Genomic DNA, 14,554 nt, shown 5'->3' with positions numbered 1-14,554 from the left:
GGCCCTCGGCAGGGAGAGCTTGGAGTCCTGACCACTGGACTGCCAGGGAATTCCCTATGCTAGCATTATTAAGCAACATCTACAGGCACATTATTAGTCAAGCATCTTTAGGCCACACCACTAAAAACTACATTGGCCATTGCCATTTCTTTGGTTCTACTACTTAACGTCAGGCAAGTTTCTTAAACCACTCTGAATTTCAGTTTCTATAAAAGTAAGGATTAAAGAAGATAGCATACTTGAAATAGATTAGCACAGAACCTGACGCATAGTAGACATTCAACAAAGCTTAGTTCCTGTTGCCTCTCCCTTTTTCCCTAAATTATCACTCCAGGCTGACTTTCCCATCTACATCAGCTAACCAGTTTCAAACCCTACTTCCCTCAGAACCAAATTCTCTTTGTGTGGACATCAGTGTTCCCGAAGTCCAGCTTCTCTGTAATTCTCATGATTTCATGAACCATTCTTCACATTCGGAGAGCCTATATACTTCCATTTCACCTAAAATAATTTGAGTTGGGTTTATATCACTTATAACCACTAATATATCCCTCAAATCTAAAGTGGCAGTTAATCTCCTAAGGTAAATTAGTTTAAATTACTTAAACTACTTGAATTAAATAATTGAAATTGAACTTCATGGCCAGAGTTCTTTCAGAAATAATTTAGTCCAGGGGGCTTCCCTGGTGGAACAGTGGTTAAGAATCCACCTCCCAATGCAGGGGACATGGGTTCAAGCGCTGGTCCGGGAAGATCCCACATGCTACAGAACAACTAAGCCCGTGCGCCACAACTACTGAGCCTGCGCTCTAGAGCCCGTAAGCCACGACTACGGAGCCTGTGTGCCACAACTACTGAAGCCCGCATGCCTAGAGCCCGTGCTCTGCAACGAGAAGCCACCACAATAAGAAGCCCGCGCACAGCAATGAAGACCCAACACAGCCATAAATAAATAAATAAATAAATTTAAAAAAAAAAAGAAGAAATAATTTAGTCCAAACTTTCCTCCCTACTTCTCTTGAATTTCAAGACTAAGGAGGTCCCAGAAAGGTTCACCAACTTGCCAAAGTCACACAGGTAATGATTGCTCGGAGCCAAGACTAGAAGCTGGGATCTTGAGGCTATGACACCACTACCCTATGCTACAGGAAGTGGGAATGTAACTCAAACCCAGACACCTCTCTTTGCATTCTATTTGTAGGGCTGTAGTTGCTGTTTAACTTTCATACAATACTGAATGCTCATTTTGATCTTGTAGTCAAGAAGACTTTCCTGGTTTCTTTTTTTTTTTCGCTTGATATACAAGTAAATCCAAGCCTCACCATTCTGTTTTTAAGCAGCAGGGGGTTTTTTTAAACACACAACTGAGTTTTACATTAACCCGTATTAAATTACCTTTTGGATCAGACTTTTTAGATCTTCTGGATTATTCATTCTGTCATTTAGCTTATCACCTATTAAACACCCCCCATTTTGTACTATCTGCAAACTTGATAATGAGCTTCCAGTATGCTCATTCATATTAAGTGATTCATGAAGATGTTTAACAGGATGGGGCTATGGAGGACTTTGACAAACTGCTGGACACTTCTATTTCACCCTTGTAGAAATCATTTGAACTTCCAACAAACTGTGCTATCATCCAGCCCTCCTTATTTGTGAAGATTTGTCAAATGCCTCAAAAAACAAGGTTCACACCATTTTCTTGATCTACCACAGTAGTGAGAGTAGTGATGAAAAATAATAGTGATGAATACTTACTGAGTGACCAGTCTAAGCCTTTTTCACGTATTATTTTAAATATAGTCCTCTCAAAATCTCTGTGAAGTAGGCATTATTATTTTAATTTTTGCTATGGCAGAATAATTCAGGCTCCGTAGGGCATACATGGATGTAGTTTGGTTTTCGCTAACCACATATTTTTCTAAGTATTGTTGCTTTACTGACTGGTGGGAAAGCAGAAGTATAAGTGGAGAAGCTGTGGAGTATCTTTGTTGTTCTTTTGAGGGAGTTAGAAGTGAAGGAGATGATGTAGATTCCCTAGGGGAGGAACTTTAGGGAAAGGGTCAGGTTAGATAAGGGGATTTTTATGAAGCTTTTGACGTGTCATATATAATATATTCCCCATTATTTATCAATGCCTTCAAAGTTTGGATTGTTGTTGTTTTGTGGTAAGACCATGTGTGTGAGATTGGTCTCCAAGAAGGCCCTGGATGAGAGCAGAGTTAGCCCAAAGAAGCTCCATTACATTTGGGTTACATGACAGGCTCAGAGAAGTTGTGTCCAAGCCTCACTTTTGGTAAGTGGTGGAGCTGTGTTTGGAAATTCAGCCTCATTCCACTCCAAGGACCACTTTCTTCCCTTGTACGACTATGCAGGGGTCAGACCAGGGAGAGTAGGAAACCTATCAGCAACATCCACCTATTTCTTAGTGAATTCAAGCTGGGCCTTGTTTTTACCACTTTTCTAAAGATTCACAAACCATTTGCTTAATTATCCGTTCCAGAATTTTGCCAAGGAAAAATGTGTTCACTGGCTTACAGTTTCTTTTTTTTAGAAAATGAGGGGAATTCCCTGGTGGTCCAGTGGTTAGGACTCTGCATTCTCACTGTAGAGGGCCCAGGTTCAATCCCTGGTCGGGGAACTAAGATCCCACAAGCTGCATGGTGCGATCAAAAAAAAAAAAAAAATTCCCTCTTTCCCATGTAGGTCCTACCTTTTCCAATTTGAGGATAGTTCTCAGTGATGGAAAATGAAAGCAAAGTAGGAGCTGATGAATTCTGCTTTTTCTTCTGTCACCTGTTATCATTACAACATCTGTTCCTTGTTCTTCTTGCTCAGAACGTCAGTTTTCCTAACACTGCCTTTATGTATTAGTGCTGTTAAACACTATTATTACAAGTTAGTATTTTGGGATTAATTTATTCAAATACATCATAGGCAGCTTAGTACAAAACCTTGCTTTTAAAAATATTTTACCTATTCCAAAGCATTTTTATAGCTGTTCTTTTATGAAATAATAACTACAAAGTGTTCCATTTACAACATTTCCTCTAAAACATAGAGTATCAGACAGTAATTCAACAACTTTATTGTTAAAATGGAGGCCTTTTTTCCCCAGCTTTATTGAGATATAATTGACATAGAACACTGTATAAGTTTAAGGTGTACAAGCCTGATGATTTGATACATTTATATATTGCAAAATGATAATCATCATAGTGTTAGCTACCACCTCCATCCTGTGCCATAATTGCCATTTCTTTTTTCTGGTGAGAACACTTAAGATCAACTCTCTTAGCAACTTTCAAGTACATAATATGGTATTATTAGCTATAATCACCATGCTTTATATTAGATCCATAGAACCTGTTAATCTTATAACTGGAAGTCTGTACCCTTTCACCAATACCTACCTCCCCATTTCCCATATCCCCCAGTCCCTGGTAACCACCACTCGTCTCTCTCTGTTTCTCTGCATTTGGCTTTTTTAGATTTAAATGGAAGCCCGTTTAAATGGTAGAAATAGAAATTGAGTTCCATCTCTCAGAAGGTACAAAATGATAATGCAGGAAAAATAAGAAATACTATTGTGTATTCATAATAGAAATTTTGTTTAGACCATTTTCCCCCCTTGCAAGTTATTCATTCTCTCTGGAGAGGTAAGCTAGCCTTGCAATTTAATACTTGATTTGAATATCCACAGATTTTCTATTTTAAAAGAGATATTTACACAATTTTGTATTTCCCCAAATAGCTAGCCAAGAAACCCTCTTCAAAGTAAGTGGTTAGATTCTACGCTCAGTTGCTTCATTTATGTGATTTTGAAACTCAGAAGAGGTGACTCAGAGCTGACTCTTTGGGTGGGCATCTTAGGATTCAGCCACTGCAAAGTTTATGTTCAGCATTTTATGTCTTCTCTGCTTTTCCTAAATTCTCTTAATGTGGCAGGATTTTCAGTTCACTTCAATGAACTGTTCTAGAACAGCTGCCACACATATTGCCTGTCCTTTGCATCGGATTATAACTATGAGTCAGTCTCTGTCTTTAAGGCACTCAAAGCCTAGATGGGAATATAGCCTTGTCAATAAAAAATACAACAGTGTGTGATGTGTGAAACAAGTGAAGCATGCGTAAGGGAGTGAAATAGTGCAAAAGAGGATATTCTCATTGTGAGGTTCAGGAAAGTGTCACAGAACACCAGTGAATGTTGCAGTCACAGATATGAAAGAGTGAATATGTATGCAGCAAGAAGTCAAGGTGGAAAGGACGTTCCAGACAGCAAACACGCCATGTAAAGAACATGATGTGTGTAGAAACAAAGATGACCAATGTTCTAGTGCAATGTGTAAATGGAGTGTGAGGTACAGATTGTGATGCCATATATGAGGGTTTTGAGTGGGGAAATGACTGGTCAGAGAAAGATCTCTGAAAATCATCCTGGCAGCGAGATGAAGGATGACTTGTAGAGCTTGACTCAAGGCAGGATCACCATTTAGGAGATTATTAGTCTAGGTCCTGACTGAAGTATTTGTAGTAGATTTCTGGTTTGTGATTTGGATAGCTGTTTGAGACTTCCTAACTAATACCCCTGCTTCAACTCTTCCCACTCTACTGTCTCACATAGCAGTCTGAGTGATTTTTCCATTTTGTACATTTCAGTTGCAAGACTAGTACCATTTATACTGACATAGCTTTCCTCTGGATGCACCATGTGCTAACTTTTTGCCACATTTGTGTCTCTCCCCCTCCTCCTCCTCTCTCCCTCTGGCCTTCTGCATTGGATTTTTGTGTTGTCAATTTAGCTAAGCTGGTACTACATTTCCCAGAATTCACCTCTGTGCATAGTGTTATGAACTGTAGAGTCTCAGATTTTGCCCACTTAAAAGTTTGCCACAGTTCATGGATCTAGCAGAAGACGTGAGACTCCCAGGTTACAGATAGAGGATTTTATTACTCACAACATAGCAGGCTGCATAAGCTTCTTGTTCATACAGCTCATTTTGGCCCCCCGCCCCCCGGCCAAAACAGAAAACAAAAAACAAAAAACCCTCCCAATCTTTTATAATGGGCTGCAAGCAAATCTGCCCAACCTTTGCCTTGGAGAGTGACAGTATCATATTACTGTCTGATTATACTGCAGAGGAAACAAATCTGCCCTCTGCCCCAGAGGAAGACACTATCTCTTTCTTCCGAGGCTGTTCACTATACAAATATCTTTTAAAAGATATTCTTCCCATTGCATGCAGGATCTAGTTCCCCAACCAGGGATGAAACCCGGGCCCCCTGCACTGGGAGTGCGGAGTCTTAACCGCTGGACCACCAGGGAAGTTCCTGTATGTTAACTTTTTAATAGCTTTTAATTCTGAAATAATTGTAGATTCACAGGAAGTTGCATTACAGAGAAGTCTCACATATGCTTCACCCAGTTTTTCCCAAAGGTTACCTCATATAATTATTGAACAACAACAAAACCAGGAATTTGACATCAGTACAATGTGTGTGTATAGTTATATGTCATCTTCTCACATATGGAGAAAATTTATTGGTGTTGACATTTTACCTTACCTCCCTTTATGTACCTTTATTCTCCCCTGTTTATAATATAATTGCCTTAATGATTTCTTCTACATACATTGAGAATGACATTAGACAGTGTTATAATTTTTGCTTCAACTGCCCAACATAACTTTGAAAACCCAAGACAACGAAAGTCTACTGTATTTACCTATATTTTTGCTCTTTCAGTGTTCTTTTTTCCTTCTTTTTTAAAAATAAATTTATTTACTTTATTTATTTATTTTTGGTTGCGTTGGGTCTTCATTGCTGTGCATGGGCTTTCTCTAGTTGCGGTGAGCGGGGGCTACTCTTCGTTGCAACGTGCAGGCTTCTCATTGCGGTGGCTTCTCCTGTTGCAGAGCACCGGCTCTACAGTGCGAGGGCTTCAGTAGTTGTGGCGCATGGACTCAGTAGTTGTGGCTTATGGGCTCCAGTACAATGTGTGTGTATAGTTATATGTCATCTTCTCACATATGGAGAAAATTTATTGGTGTTGTCATTTTACCTTACCTCCCTTTATGTACCTTTATTCTCCCCTGTTTATAATATAATTGCCTTAATGATTTCTTCTACATACATTGAGAATGACATTAGACAGTGTTATAATTTTTGCTTCAACTGCCCAACATAACTTTGAAAACCCAAGACAACGAAAGTCTACTGTATTTACCTATATTTTTGCTCTTTCAGTGTTCTTTTTTCCTTCTTTTTTAAAAATAAATTTATTTACTTTATTTATTTATTTTTGGTTGCGTTGGGTCTTCATTGCTGTGCATGGGCTTTCTCTAGTTGCGGTGAGCGGGGGCTACTCTTCGTTGCAACGTGCAGGCTTCTCATTGCGGTGGCTTCTCCTGTTGCAGAGCACCGGCTCTACAGTGCGAGGGCTTCAGTAGTTGTGGCGCATGGACTCAGTAGTTGTGGCTTACGGGCTCTAGAGTGCAGGCTCAGTAGTTGTGGTGCATGGGCTTAGTTGCTCCGTGGCTTGTGGGATCTTCCCGGACCAGGGCTCAAACCCGTGTCCCCTGCATTGGCAGGCGGACTCTCAACCACTGCGCCACCAGGGAAGCCCTATCTGTTAATTTTTTAAAAAATCCATTTTCTCTGTTGTTCAGGCTAGGTAATTTCTTTCTAATTTCCATTCTTCTGTTGAGCCCATCCATCAAGATTTTTATTTGGGTTATTGTATACTTTAGTTCTAAATTTCCGTTTGGGTCTCCTTTATAACCTATTTCTTTTCTAAGACTTTCTATTTCTTTGCTGAAACTTTCTATTTTTTCATTTGTTTCAAGTATGCTTATAATTGCAATTGATGGCCGCTTTAAAATCCTTGTTAAGTAATTCTAACATCTGTGTCACCTTGGTGTTGGCATTTGTTAATTGTCTTTTTCTCATTCGCTTTGAGATTTTCTTGGTTTTTGGTATGATGAGTGATTTTTTTACTGAAACCTGGGCATTTGGGATGTTCTAATAGGACTCTAGATCTTATTTAGAGCTTGTGTTTTAGCAAGCCTCCTCTGACACTGCTCTGGTGGGTAAAGGGGGTTGCTACCTCATCACTGCCAGGTGTGAGAAGAAGTTTTGGCTCCCCTCTGTGATACCCTCGGTGGAAGAAGGGGCATTTCATTACTGCTGAGTGGGGGTGGGAGTTCTGGCTCCCTCTGTGGCCTCTGCCAACTCCGTGGGGGTGCATATGGCATTGTTACCACTGAGAGATGGTGAAAGTCCTGGCTCTCTACTAGGCTTACTCTGACATCACTGGGCAAGGAAGAGGATGGGTGCCTTGGGTGCGGATGAAAGTCCAGGCTCCCCATACGGTCTCCATTGGCAGCTGGGGTGGGGAGGATCTGGTGCTCTTTACCACCAAGCAGAGATGAAAGTCATGGCTCTCCATTTGGCTTTCTCTGTTTACCCTGGCAGGGGGTTTGGGATGACTCATTACAGCCTGGAAAGAGTGGAAGTCTTGGCTCCCCACTGGGCCTTTATGGGAGATTGTGTGGGTGGAGCCTCAGTTCTTTTCTGTGATGTTTGCCTAAAGTAAAGCAGTTATTGTTTAAAGGTTTTCTGTCTTGCTAGACTACCCCTTTCCTGGTCCTTTGGCTGGAGAGAGCAGGTTTCTCTTGGGGCTTTTTTTTTTTTTCCTGTCTGCAACCATTGGTGTTTCCAGGCTGCTGGCTTCTCCAGTATCCAGACTGGAATATATTTGGTGAAAAGAAAACCCAAGGAACTCACCACTATATTCTTCCTTGGGTCCTGACATCTTTAGCTGGTCTGCTTTCCCTCTACACTTCTTAGGGTCTCCTTATATTTTGTTCTATATAGAATATCCAGGGATTTTAGTTGCATTTAGTGGAAGAAATAGGAAAAAGTACATCTGCTCCATTTCTCCCAGGAAGGAGAAGTCTGTGCTAGATTTTAAATCTTCATAACAATCCTATAAGGTAACAATTATAGCCATTTCAGATGAGGGAGCTGAAATACAGAAAGGTTAAGTCATTTTGTCCAAGATCACACAGCTAGTAAGTGGGGAGATGAGATTCAAACTGAGGTAATTTTGTTTCAGAGCCAATGACCACATGGGCTTATGACAGCCATTCATTTATTCGTCACTTCATTCACAGAGGATATTTTAGGCCAGTGAAACTATTCTGTATGATACTGTAATGGTGGCTTCAGTTCAGTGTGAAAACATATAGACCATCATTACAAATATATTTATATCCATGAGAAGGAGGAAGTTGTATGAAATCCATTTGCCAGAACTTGAATGGTCCATTGGGCAGTTTAAAATGTCTGGGAGCAGTACAAACAGACTTCACTGGGTTGTACTTCGGGTAAATGGGACAAGTGAGTCAGGCACTTTTTGTGGCCCTGTTAATGTTTTCCCATCAATGGTGATTCAAGAAGGCTGTCATTTTGTCAGTAGACCAATGGTTTAATTCATGTTCCGTGGTGAGGAGTGGAAATTTTAGAGTCTCTGATAGGACTGGGTTGTTATTTAGTCCAAACCAGAGCTTTTTCTTTTTTATCAAACCAACAATTGTTGAATTTCCAATCTTGTTTTTCTTTTTCTGAGGCCAATTGCTGGCCTTTTCTAGCCAGTTTTTCTAAGTTATCATTTGGGGTAATATCCCTATGGACAATGACAGAGGTTTGGCTGCTGTTGGTCCCTTTAAGGGCAGCACTCCTTGTGGAAATATCAGCAAGGTGATTTCCCTTAGCTTCCAAAGAGTCAAGTTTAGAATTCCCTGAAATGTTAGTAATTAATAGCTAAAGGGGCAAGTAAAAGTATTGCATCTAATAATTCCTGAACTTAGGGGGCATTTTTATTTTTGTAAGGAAGGAAGCCACATTGCTTCCACAGCATTCCAAAATCATGAGTTACTCTGAAAACATATCTACTATAAGTATACATACAGGCAGTTTTATCCTTGGCTAAAATACAAGCGCATGTAAGAGCATATAATTCAGCATGTTGGGCTGAAGTAGCCTTAGGTAAAAATGCTGCCTCAGCAACATCAAAGGAGTTGCAATAGTATACCCAGCACAACATTTGCCATCATTTGACCTTTTAAATAAGAACCATCAGTGAACTATAAAAAGTCAGCATTACCTACAAGAGTTTCTTGTAGATCATTATGAGGAGTCAGGAGGTGATCCATCAGCATTAAGCAGTTGTGAAGGACTTCATCAGTGACAAAGGGGAAAATAGTAGCAGGGTTAAGGTCACTACATTGTAAAAGAGCTTTGTGAGGAGCAGTTAACAAAAGGACCTCATAGAAGGTAATGTGGTTGATGAGAAATGTTGAGTGTGATAAGAATTCAGGAGAATTTCTATTTCATAAGGTATAAAAATGATTAAAAGGGATCCCACAATGATTTTCTTGGTCTTAATCAAAAGGGCGGTGGCTGTAATTGTTCTAAGGCAATGCGGGAGGTATACATGTGTTCCCTATGGCTGGCTATAATACTCTACGGGTTGATGGTGGTCCCTGTATTTTTGGGTGAGTACCCCAAGGGCATTACTTTATTTTTCTTTCTTTTTTTTAAAAAGTAATTTAATATTTTATTTATTTATTTATTTATTTATTTTTGGCTGGGTTGGGTCTTTGTTGCTGCACACAGGCTTTCTCTAGTTGTGGCGAGCAGGGATACTATTCATTGCAGTGCGTGGGCTTCTCATTACAGTGGCTTCTCTTGTTGTGGAGCATGGGCTCTAGGACTGCAGGCTTCAGTAGTTGCAGCACGCAGGCTCAGTAGTTGTGGCTCGCGGGCTTAGTTGCTCCCAGGCATGTGGGATCTTCCCGGACCAGAGCTCAAACCTGTGTCCCCTGCATTGGCAGGTGGATTCTTAACCACTGCGCCACCAGGGAAGTCCCTACTTCTCATATACAAAAAGGAAAAGGGGAATCTGATCATTGGGATGCCCAGGGCAGGTGGGTTCATCAAACTCTCCTTTAAGGCCTGTGGTCCCATTCTTCCCATAAAATTGGGTCGAGGTTGTTATTGTTTAGTAAAATAGAGGTTTTGCCCTAAGAGAAAAATTTGGAATCCAATTTCAGCAATAACCAAATAGCTCAAGAAAACCTTGCAGTTGGCATTTAGTTTTGGGTTTGGGGACACTTAAAACACCATGAAATCTATCTGGATCTAGGTGGAGCCCTTGTTTTGATTTCCGATGCCCTCAGTATCAAACCTGGGTTTGGGCAAACTGTAATTTTTCTTTGGCTATCTTATGTCCCTTTAAAGCTAAAATTTTTTTGTTTTTTTTAAGGCTAAAAACTTTAGTAAATGAATGCTGCCTTCCTGTGAGGAGGCTTGAGAAGGAGAGCAAATTATTCACATACTGCAACAAAGTAGGGCCTCTAGGGAACTTTATATCATCTAAATCAGCCTTCATGATTTTCCAGAGATAAGTATTCTCAGTAAAACCCTGAGTCATCACTGTCCAATTGAATTGTTTTTCTTCCCAAGCAAAGGCAAAAAGATATTGGCTAGCTTCATCAACTGAAATACTAAAGAATGCACTGCATAAATCAATTACAGCAGAGAATTTACATCCCGTGGGAATGGAAGTTAGCAAAGTATCAAGGCTGTGAAAAACAGGGTGTTGATAACGATGTTGTTTATTGCTTGGAGGTCCTGGACAAACCTGTACCCTCAGCCCTTAGGTTTTCTCACTGGTAAATTGGGAGTTGTTACAGTGGCTGTGAGCCTTAAAATCTTCTATTATGGGCTGTATGCCTTGAAGGGCTCCTTTACACACAGAGTATTAATTAATTCTGTGAAGAGGTTTTGAGGGATCTATTTGAATCGTGATGGGAGGTGAGCTATGAATCCTGCCAACATCAGCTGGAAATTTTGTCCATTAGGAAGGTGCTTCCAGAATCTGTTCTAGTACTGTCAGAGATAGAACAAATTAAAAATGTCAAAGGATCATTTAATTCACCTGGTGGGTTATTTTGATAACTACTGTCAAATTCTAGAATTATTTCACACTTTTGGGAGAGAGAAATTCTGGCACTATATTTCTCTAGGAAGTCTCAAGCCTAATAAATGGGTAAGGGTGGAGAAATTAGGAGAAAAGGGTGTGTATCTCTCAAAGGGCCTAAACAAATGGGAACAGGTTCAGAGACAGGTACCTCTTGAGGTTCATTAGTGATCCCCACTATTTGAACTGTTTTAGTACTCTGAGGCAGGGGCTGTTTTATAGCAGTGGGGTCAAGCATCAAGAGTGTGGCTCCAGTGTCAGATAGAACTGAAAGAGATTAATCCCCAATCTGGAGAAATGGTTCTCCAAGCTAATTAAAAGGGAGAATTGGGAAGAGCCCTTGTAGTTCCTCAGAACCCTGTCATTGAGAATTGGGAGGATGCTGGAAAGGCTGGTTAGAGGGCTGAAGTCACTTAAAGTGCTTACATTTGTAACACTCTCTTTTCCAATGTCCTGGCTCTGCAATAATAGGAGAAACTAGGAGGGTTTTGGTTTCATTTAGAAGCATTCATTTGCTGCAGTTGAAGATTAAGATTTTTGGTGGTCTTCCTTTCAGGTGACTCATGTAGAGTGTGAGAGAGCTGATTTGACAGATTAACTAAATATGGAGTGGATATAGTTTCCCATTCCATCCTGGTCCTTTTTACTAGGGGGAAAGGTCCTGGTTTGGCCAATTAATAAACATAGAATTAAAAGCTACCCAGGTGGAATCAACATCTGATGGAAGACCAGATTTTTAAAAATAATCTGAAATCAATTGTAATAGACATGAACAGATTCATCAGACTTTTGTGTGCAAGCCTGAATTTTGTTCCAATCAATGGCCTTTGGAAAAGTTCTAGGAACTGCCTGGTGAAGTTGCCTAGCAATTGCCCTAACCTGATTATATAATAAGTTAGCAGACTGGATTCCTGGTTGTAATTCTAGAGAACTTTCAGGATTTTCCCAATTAGCAGTTTTCATCTAATTGCTGGGCCTGTCCTTCACCAATAAGCATATGAACTAGCTGATATAAGTCAGAAAAACCAGGTCAATAAGTTTGAATGACTGTATTAAATCCTCAGCAAATCTGTGAGGATCTTCAGTTACTTTGGTAAAATATTTGACTATGGCTTGCAGTTCAGTTTTAGTCTAGGGAATACAAGAAATGAAGGATTTGGCATTTGGATCCTCAGAAGGCTTAATTTTAAAGGGATAGGTTCTGACAAGTTCAGAGGAAAAGGGAGTCGGAAGAGTTTCAGAGAAAAGAGGAAGTTTGGTGACAGAATTTGTGTGGGGGAATTTGAGGGTATAGAGGAGGTATAGGTGGCATAGAAAGGAAGTGGGAAGATGGCACCAGAGGTGGAGCAGAAGGAGAGAGACAAGATGGCACTGGAGGCAGAGCCTGAAATAAAGAAGCCAAGGAAGAAGAGCCTGAAGCTTTGGGAGTCATTTTGTCTTTAATTGTTTGCCTCATTTCATCTTAAAATTTTATTTTACAGAGGCAAATTTAGACTCCTGATAATGTTGGGAAGCCTCAAAATACCAGATGAAATAACCATTCCACTCAGTTCTGGAAAATTTTGAGCTATTTTAATTAAACTTGGTTTTAAGGAAATTAAGTTTGAGAATTTCAAGAGCTCCCCATAATGGCCATTGATATTCTAAATTGCCTTTGGTCAGGTCAGTCCATTTAGTTAGAAATGAGCATGGCAAGGACCATTGTTCTTAAACATAAAATCAGCTGGGGGCTTCCCTGGTGGCGCAGTGGTTGAGAATCTGCCTGCTAATGCAGGGGACATGGGTTCGAGCCCTGGTCTGGGAAGATCCCACATGCCACGGAGCAACTAGGCCCGTGAGCCACAACTACTGAGCCTGCGCATCTGGAGCCTGTGCTCCGCAACAAGAGAGGCTGCGATAGTGAGAGGCCTGCGTGCCGCGATGAAGAGTGGCCCCCGCTTGCCACAACTAGAGAAAGCCCTCGCACAGAAACGAAGACCCAACACAGCCAAAAATAAATAAAATAAAAATAAATAAATAAGAAGACCCCAAGATCACTATTAAAAAAAAAAATCAGCTGGAACCCTGTGGAGGGAGCACCCTCAAAATATTTAGATAACTTGGATTTCAATTCTCAGAGGTTTTTCTCTAAATAATAATTTTATTTATTTTTTAATTTATTAAAAATTTTTTTTTATTATTTATTTGGTTGCACCAGGTCTTAGTTGTGGCAGGTGGGCTCTTTAGTTGCAGCTCACCAGCTCCTTAGTTGCAGCGTGCATGCGGGATCTAGTTCCCTGAACAGGGATTGAACCTGGGCCCCCTGCATTGGGAATGTGGAGTCTTATCCACTGCGCCACCAGGGAAGTCCCTAAAGAATAATTTAAAAACAGCTCAGGGGCTTCCCTGGTGGAGCAGTGGTTGAGAGTCCGCCTCCTGATGCAGGGGACACGGGTTCGTGCCCCGGTCCGGGAGGATCCCACATGCCGTGGAGTGGCTGGACCCGTGAGCCATGGCTGCTGAGCCTGCGTGTCCAGAGCCTGTGCTCCACAATGGGAGAGACCACAACAGTGAGAGGCCCGCGTACCACAAAAACAAAACAAAACAAAACAAAAACAGCTCAAACACCTTACAGTTCAAACAGCTCAATTCAAACTGTTTGCAAGTTAATCACAGTCAATTCTAAGGAAACAGCTTGGTCCTGGGGGAGCCAGACCAAAGGCTTTTTAAAGCCAGTTTCCAGCTGAAAAACCTGGCACAGTTTCCATGAAGCAGCCCGTTTCCAAAGGAATGGGCTGAAGGCATTGTCAGCCACCTTTGATTCAAATCATCTGATCTAAAAATCAGAACGAAGTGCCAAACAAGTAGTCGAATACAGAACCAGGACTTAACGTGGAAGAAAAAAACCTTAAAAACCTGGAGAACTTCAAAATGCAAAAAGGGTGTGAGCTTGGATCCAGGAGAAAGATGTACCTCCAAGCTTCAGGGTCGGTGAGAAAAGCAGTGAGTGACAATGGGCTCAATTTGTAGGAACTGCACCTGTTTGCTCACCAGCCCCAGAGTCTTCTGGGGTCTTCTCTGGTCCCTATATGGGCCACCAAAATGTTGACCTAAAACAAGTACTCTGCCAGATATCTCTTCAGCAAATATGGGTTTATTTGGGATCAGCAGAGGATTGCAGTTTGGGGTCTGCAACCATATGCAGTCCCCCTCATGGCAAGGGAAGGAGAACACTTTTATAGGGTACAAAAGGATTAGGGAGGGTTGTAGTAAACAGAGAGTCCATAGCTTTTCACTGGCTGAGTCACTGCCAGGAAAAAAAAGGAGTCTTTCTCCTTCCTGTTGGGTTCTGTTATCATTGCAGGGCATGAGAGTTCCCTATTCTGATCTCCCAGTTCTATTTAGTTGAGATTTACACTAATTAATTTTTTACATGTACTGAATTCAATATTTCTAAAAATTTTTCAGTTGATATTTTTTTTCTTTCTTTTGTAAACAGTCAGAGCATCTACAAATAATTATAATCTT

At 40.8% G+C, this 14,554-nt stretch overlaps 1 non-coding gene across 1 annotated transcript; it reads left to right on the top strand.

Moving 5' to 3' along the window:
• Window positions 1–2,571: 2,571 nt before the first annotated feature.
• On the top strand, window positions 2,572–2,644 carry TRNAE-CUC (transfer RNA glutamic acid (anticodon CUC)). Its single transcript has one exon. It is a non-coding gene; the product is annotated as a tRNA-Glu (tRNA).
• The last annotated feature ends 11,910 nt before the right edge of the window (window positions 2,645–14,554 follow it).

The sequence above is a fragment of the Physeter macrocephalus genome, chromosome 7, assembly GCF_002837175.3.
Source record: "Physeter macrocephalus isolate SW-GA chromosome 7, ASM283717v5, whole genome shotgun sequence".
Classification (NCBI taxonomy): Eukaryota; Metazoa; Chordata; class Mammalia; order Artiodactyla; family Physeteridae; genus Physeter; species Physeter macrocephalus.
The sequence above is the reverse complement of the archived record's forward strand: the minus strand, read 5'-3'. Positions and strand labels throughout refer to the sequence as shown.